The sequence below is a fragment of the Heloderma suspectum genome, chromosome 1 (assembly GCF_057233095.1).
Source record: "Heloderma suspectum isolate Gila_16-S chromosome 1, 16-S_ref, whole genome shotgun sequence".
Classification (NCBI taxonomy): domain Eukaryota; kingdom Metazoa; phylum Chordata; class Lepidosauria; order Squamata; family Helodermatidae; genus Heloderma; species Heloderma suspectum.
The window spans coordinates 58002573-58009934 of record NC_139458.1 but is presented as its reverse complement, the minus strand read 5'-3'; positions in this window follow the sequence as shown (position 1 = coordinate 58009934).

The following is a 7362-nucleotide window of genomic DNA, read 5'->3' as shown; positions in this document are numbered from 1 at the left end:
AAGGACCTCATTACACCACGAGTTATTAGAAGTTCCAGGGATGTAAGCCCAAAGGCAGCATCAATGCCTGCGACTCCACTGTTGATGAACTGCTAGCATAAGCAACCTCTAGCGGTGTGCCAGTAGTGTAAGCTGGCAAGACGGGATTCCCAAAAAATCCCATTACACCATCTTATGCTATTGGTATACCACAAGAAGTTGCTTATGCTAGTGGTACGTCACAAGTGTAACCAGAGTGGCAGTGTTGGATATTGCCCCATGTGAAAATCTCTCTTGGATCTGAAAGCCCTACTTTCCCAGTTGCAGATGAATTGTTGTGGGCTGTGGTTTTAAAGTGGCAAAAGAAATGTACTCTTCAAAGTCTCAAAGGAACTCTCCTCTTTATTACACCAGCTATTCGAGCCCTGAGCCCTGGCTCAAATGAAGTTGCATTATGCCTTCTGGTTGTAGCTTATTGGCTTTGTCGTTCAGCCAGAATTCCCTCCCAATGAAAAGTTAGATAGTAGTATCCACAGAGGTAAGTTATAAAAGGTAAATTAGGGGGCAATTTGCTAGCAATTCACCTTGGTCTTGTTGTTTCACCAAAGTACAGTACGTTACCTCATTGCATAGAACATAAGAAGAGCCCTGCTAGATCACACCAAAGGCCTATCTAGCCCAGCATTCAGTGCCCACAGTGGTCAACCAAATGTCCTGCTTGTGGGCTTCTCATAGATATGAGCACAACAGCACCCTCCCATTCATGTTCCCCAGCAACTGGTATTTCAGAGGCATACTGCCTCATATTGGAGATAGTACAGTGCATAAGAACCACCTAGAGCTTTGGCTATGGGGTGATATAGAAATATAATGAATGAATGAATGAATGAGCATTTCCCCCTCAAAATTCAGTTATACTGATCAAAGCTTTGCATTACAAATGATCACCCCTGTTTATGCAAGTGGTCTACTTGCATAAGCCATGCAACTTTGACCTGCTGTATTAAATTTATATGGCCATTCATCAACAAATATTCTCTGGGCAGCTTTGGGGATCCAAGCTTGTCATGGCTTATGGTCCATGAATGGGGAAGATCCCAACTAGCAATTTTCCCATTTCATGTAAAGGAAAATGCAATATTGCATGAATTCACCAATCTCACATTACACTGCTCGCACAAGGAGACCACTAACACGACCTGTATTTTGCAGAAAGACAGATGGCTTTGAATGCTGGAATCAACTGCCTGACTTTATTCACATGATAAGGCTAGATGTTAGGTACCAAATACCTTCTGCCCTGCCCCCAAACACTGAATTTATTTTCTCCCAATGAATGCTTTGCCCTAAAAATATATACAGATCCTATTTATGCAGAACCCTATATGTAGGGATGTACGAAAGTCACTTACCATTTCACGGATCTGCTTCGTGGGGGGGGGAGGTGCTCTGTCCCTCCCCCCGGAATCCTGCCCAGCTGGCTCCGCTCTGCGGGGATTCTACAGAGCCGCTGGCCAGCTCCGCCGGCAGCCGGACATCCAGCCGCTGGGCAGCAGGGGCGCAAATGGCGGTGGCCATAGCTGCTGCCGTTTGCGTCCCTGTACTTAACCGTGATAGGCTACGTAAATATTTATGTAGCCTATCATGGCAAAGTAAAAAAAAAAACGCGTACACAAATGGCGGCGGCTACAGCAGCTGCCATTTGTGTTCGCTATTTTTCACCGTTCTAGCCTATGTAAATATTTACGTAGGCTAGAACGGCTAAAAATAGCGAACGCAAATGGCGGCCACTGTAGCTGCCGCCATTTGTGTACGCTGTGCCCAGCCGCAGCCGGCCAGGAGACCAGCCGCCCCTGCCGCTGCCCCCACCGCTGCCCCCACCACCGCCACCGCAACTGCTGTCCCTGCCACTGCACCCGCCACTGCTGCACCTGCCGCCCCCGCCGCAACTGCCATCCCCGCTGCCGCACCCGCCGCCGCCACACCTGCCGCCCCGCCGCTGCACCTGCCACCGCCACACCTGCCGCCCCCGCACCTTCCGCCGCACCTTCCGCCGCTGCTGCCACGCCACCGCCGAAGCTGCTGCCGAAGCCGCCGCCGCATCCGCCGCATCCGCCGCATCCGCCGCATCCGCCGCATCCGCCTCAGGTAAGTGCTGTCCCGGGGGGTTCCGCGGGGCAGGTGGGGAGGCAGGAGGCCGTTTCGCCACAGATTCCGGGGGGCCGAATGCCAGTGCATTCAGCCTCACTGGAATCCGTGGCGGAATTCTCCGCCATCCCTATATGTGAGTCTTAACAGCTACTGTCCCCTGCATTGGCTTTGCAGACAAACCCAAGCTAGTGTCCTATGGTATGGTTAAATGAGTGAATAAATGAGTAGGGATGGGGGAGAAATTAGTTAGGTTTGCATTTTAATGTGAATGTACCTAATTTTGCACATTCAAACCAATATGCGAACCAAAACTCAGTTACCCTTTGAAATTCACACTTCTCTGAATTTTGCAATGGTGTTCTGTAATCAAAAAAAAGCATACAAAAATGCGTACATTAGTGAAAATAACTTTTAAAATGCAGTATATTAGGCAAATTGCTTGCAAAAATGTATATATTTGGCAAGGTTGCATACAAAAAGGCATGTATTCAGAGATTTACACACAAAAATGTGTTCATATTTTCATATAAACCTAAAGAAAAACCCCAAATTCTCAGTTTGGGGCAAACTGAAAGTAAGATTGGGAAAGATTCTCAAAGTTTGGAATGAACCAAATTTAAGATGAGAAAAATAGAGAAACTGAGCTGACAGATTCATCTACCCATACCCCATGTGATAGTCTCCACCTTATACATGCCTTAAATCTTTACTTTCTAAAGGATATTTGGTATAGGAGTTCATTCCTATTTTTTCCTCACAAGCAGCATCATGTTCAGGAATGTTGAGGCTATTCCAGAATTCTCTTCTCTGCTTTCTAGAGAGGAAGGAGCTTCTAAATTGGAAACAGACACAGTTTGGTAAGAGATAAGCGAGTTTAGACCACTGGTAACTCCCAAAGCACTGCTGTTTCATCTTTTTGAACCTAACAATCCTGGATTCCTGCATAAAGACCTTCTTAAGAAATTGTATGCAGCTGCAAAGTTATGTAAAGCATGTAACTGGAAGTCCCCAAAGCAACCAACTAAAGATCAGTGCATTAGTAAAATTTTGGAGACTATGAATATGTACAAACTTATTCAGCAAGTGCAGGAGCAAGGAATACTAATTTGAAGGATGATATTATGACACCACAGTTTCTATTCATTTCCTATGTTGAGGCACTTCAAACTTTTGATACAGTTCCAACAAAGTAGAGTTGCCTGTATCTTTATCTGTATCTTTTCTAATTAATACACACAAAATGACATGCACTTACGCACGCTCCTTCTACATGTTGTAGAACTTGTATTTTTACTTTCATTCGATTCTGAGCTCCTACTTAGGTTGTTTTATTGTAGATAGTCTATAGCAGATATGCTTATGGAACAAGATTTATAATTAGTGAGTTCCTTTGTTTCTGCAGTGATTTTGGTTTATTATTATGTACATTCTTCTTTTTGTTGTCTTTATTTTGTTAACCTTATTTTGAAATAAAATAAAAACATTTGTGAGAAAAGAAATAAGCGAGCTCAAACTTTCAACAGATTCTAGGATAAGGGTGGGTGCAATATTTATTATAGAGCTGGGGTCTTTTTTCTTCTTCTTCCCCACTTTAATTATGCCCTTAAGCAATCTATCCAAAGGTTCCTGGAACTGCTCATCTTTGTCCTTGCAAACACAGCCCAACAAAGTAGCTAGCTTGTCCCTCAACAGAGAAGTCTCACACTGCCACCATGTGGCAGCACACCCATAGACTGGGAATTCCAGAGAAAAGAGGGGAGATGTTTTTTCAGGAAAATCCTTGGTGGGTCAGATGTGTTTACTTGTATCTTTACTTGTTTGTTTATTCACTCATTTAAACTACTTATATATTGCTTGATATCATAAGATCTCTAAGCGGTTTATATAAGAAATACCTAGCATATAATATAAAAACAAGATAAAAACAAGATAAAATAATAAATACATTGTAATAGATTGGGCTAAAACTACGCGTAATTTAACTACTTACAAAAGGAAACCCATTAACAGGAAACGCCGTTTTGGATATAGTGGTCCGTGAGCTACCTTTCATTACAAAAACCACAAGGCAATATTTATTCTATATCAATGCAAATAAGCACAATTGCAATCAGTAGGTCCACTTCGGATGAGTCAGACATGCACTCTAAATTACTCTTCATTATTTGGTATTTCCCTTTTGGTAGAATATCTTTCATTCAGAGACCAGGGGTGCTGGAGTTTTCATGTACAATATCAAAAACCTTTTCAATGTAAAACATGCCTTCCACTTTCTATTTCAAATTAATAACGTAACACATTCACATAAATAGTATTTATAGTACAAGAAATGCTCAACTGTGCATGTGTGAAATGGCCTGGTTCATCCTTCCTTCATTTTTGTATTGAAATGCCATATACACTTTAACATTCTTGGCACTTTAACACTGTATCCCCCACCCCCACCCCCGATTCCATGTGTGTATTCATATAATTATAGTTCGTTTAGTAGTTGATATGAAAGTTACTAGTACAGAAAAGTAAGGAATCAGAATAATGAATCATTTCTTATTCTATGACTTTAGCTACAAATTAACCAAAAAAAAAAAAAGCCACTAATCTTCTCTTTTTGGAGCTCATTCAATTCAGCAATGTGCAGAGTACTTAAAAACAATAAAAGAAATAACCTAAGAAAATGAAGGAAAATGAATTTCCAATTACTCGCCGAAATTGTAATAAATGCACTTGCAAAGCAGAGAGTAAAATGTAACTTTGTTCTGTATAAATGGAGCTTGCCTTTTGTGCTTAATATAGTTCTCTTATAATTAGCTGAAGATTTGTTCTGGCTTGAAACAAAGTTCCTCCTTGAGATTGCTGTGCTCTGTGTATGCAGAACTTTCCATCAAGGCAGGCTGGAGCGGCAGGGTTTGCTTTGACAGCCTTTATAATCTCTTTATAGAAATGAAAACGGGAAAGAACACAGCTGGTTCGAACAATGGAGCATGTTCAACATTAGACCAAAACACTGGAGATATTGCAAAATATTGCACAATATATTTATAGCTCCCTGCACGTTTTTTTGAAATTCATGCTGATGCTCTTCTACTCAAGTCTCTGTGGAACAATCTGTCCTCTAATTAACTTTCAATTGGAGACGTTGCTTTTTAAGCCATTGGCAGCAGAGCTGGCCTCAGACCAGTGGGACTGCGCGCCAGTGGAACAGAGCGATCCCCATGGGTGTGATCCAAAATGTGCCTCTTCTGGCACAGAAGTCAAGGATTGTGCCCACACTCACTTCCAGAGAGCCAAGCACAAGGAACACATTTTGTAATGTCCAGTACTCAGAGTGAGTCACTTCCACAAATTAGATTGTTAACATATCAGCTATAACAATAGATGTATTATGCTTTTTCTTTGTGTCCTCTCCAGCTCAGCAGCAATGGCTTTGATTTGAACAAAGTAGTACTTAGCTGAAGTACTTCGAAGTGAGCTTCAATCAAAGGTTTGAAAGGCTGAGAATTACAGAATCCTGTTGTTGTTGTTGTTGTTTTCTTAAGTCACCTTTCCCTTTAAAATGACCCAAGGTGATTGACAAAGTTATTAAAACGTACAACATTGAAAATAGTTAAAAACAATTTTCGTTTAAAAAAAAAACCACCCCAAAATAATAAAACAACTAAAACATCAGTGCAGAAAAGGTCAGAAAAGGGCAACTAAAATGATCAAGGGACTGGAGCATCTCCCCTGTGAAGGAAGGTTACAACTGCTGGAATTGTTTAGCTTGGAGAAAAGGTGAGACATGATAGATGTGTACAAAATTATGCATGGTGTGAAGAAATTTTTTCTCCCTCTCACATGATAGTGGAAGCTGGGGTCATCCCATAAAGCTGATTGGTGGGAGTTATAGGACAGATAAAAGGAAGTATTTCTTCATACAGTGCATAGTTAATCTATGGAATTCACTTCCACAAGATGTTGTGATGGCCACCAATTTGGATGGCTTTGGGATTGGGCAAATTCATGGAGGAGAAAGCTTTCCATGGCTACTAGTCCTAATGGCTATATGATACCTCAGAGGCAGTATCCAAGGCAATATGGGGGACATGAGTGGGAGGGTGCTGTTGTACCCATATCCTTCTTGCGGGTTTCCCATGGGCAGCTGGTTGGGCACTGTGTGAACAGAATGCTGGACTAGATGGACCCTTGGACTGATCCAGCATGGCTCTTCTTATGAATGCATTTGGATGGGATTACACCACCTTGCATTTGGAATGATTGCCTGCAGGGTTCTTTTGTTCTTATGTACAGACCATAACCAAAACAACCAATACATAAGAAGTCCATCATATGCCTTCAAATGCCTGGGAGTAAAGGAAAGTCTTGACCTGATGCCAAGATGACGACAATGTTGGCATCAGGTGGGCCTCACTGGGGAAAGCATTCCACAGTCAGAGGGCCACCACTGAAAAGTCCCTCTTCCTTGTTGCTGTCCTCCAAACTTTCCACTGAGGAGGCATTCTGAGGAGTGCCTTAGATGTTGATCATAGTGCATGGGTAGGTTCATATTGGGAGAGGCACACCATCAGTCCACATTGGGAGAGGTGCTCCATGGTCCTGAGCCATTTAAGACCAACAACTTGAATGGGGCTCAGAAACGTATAGGAAGCAATGCAAGCAGGCCAGAATCTATGTTACATACTCAAACCTTCTGGTCCTTGTTATCAGTCTGGCTGCTTGCACTAGCTGCGGTTTACGAACTGTCTTCAAAGGCAGCCCCATGTAGAGTAATCTAATCTAGAGGTTACCAGAGCATAGACTACCGAAGCCAGTTTATCATTGTCCAGATAGGGGTGTAGCTGGGCCACCAGCCAAAGCTGGTAGAAGGCACTCCATGCCACTAAAGCCACTGAAGCCACTTCAGCCTCCAGTGGCAATGATGGTTCCAGGAGAGCCCCGAAGCTACAAACCTGCTCCTTCAGGAGGACTGCAACCCCATCAAGAACAGGATGAACACCCTCCATCCATACAGAACAATCACCAACTGGCAGCCTTGTTGGGACTGAGTTTGAGTTTATTAGCCCTCATCCTGTCAACTTTCACAGTCAGGCACCAATCCTGCATATCCACTGCCTCACCTGATGAAGATGAAAGGAGAAATAAAGCTGCATATCATCAGCATACTGATGACAACACACTCCAAAACTGCTGATGAACACACTCAACTGTTTCATGTAGATGTTAAATAGTATGGAG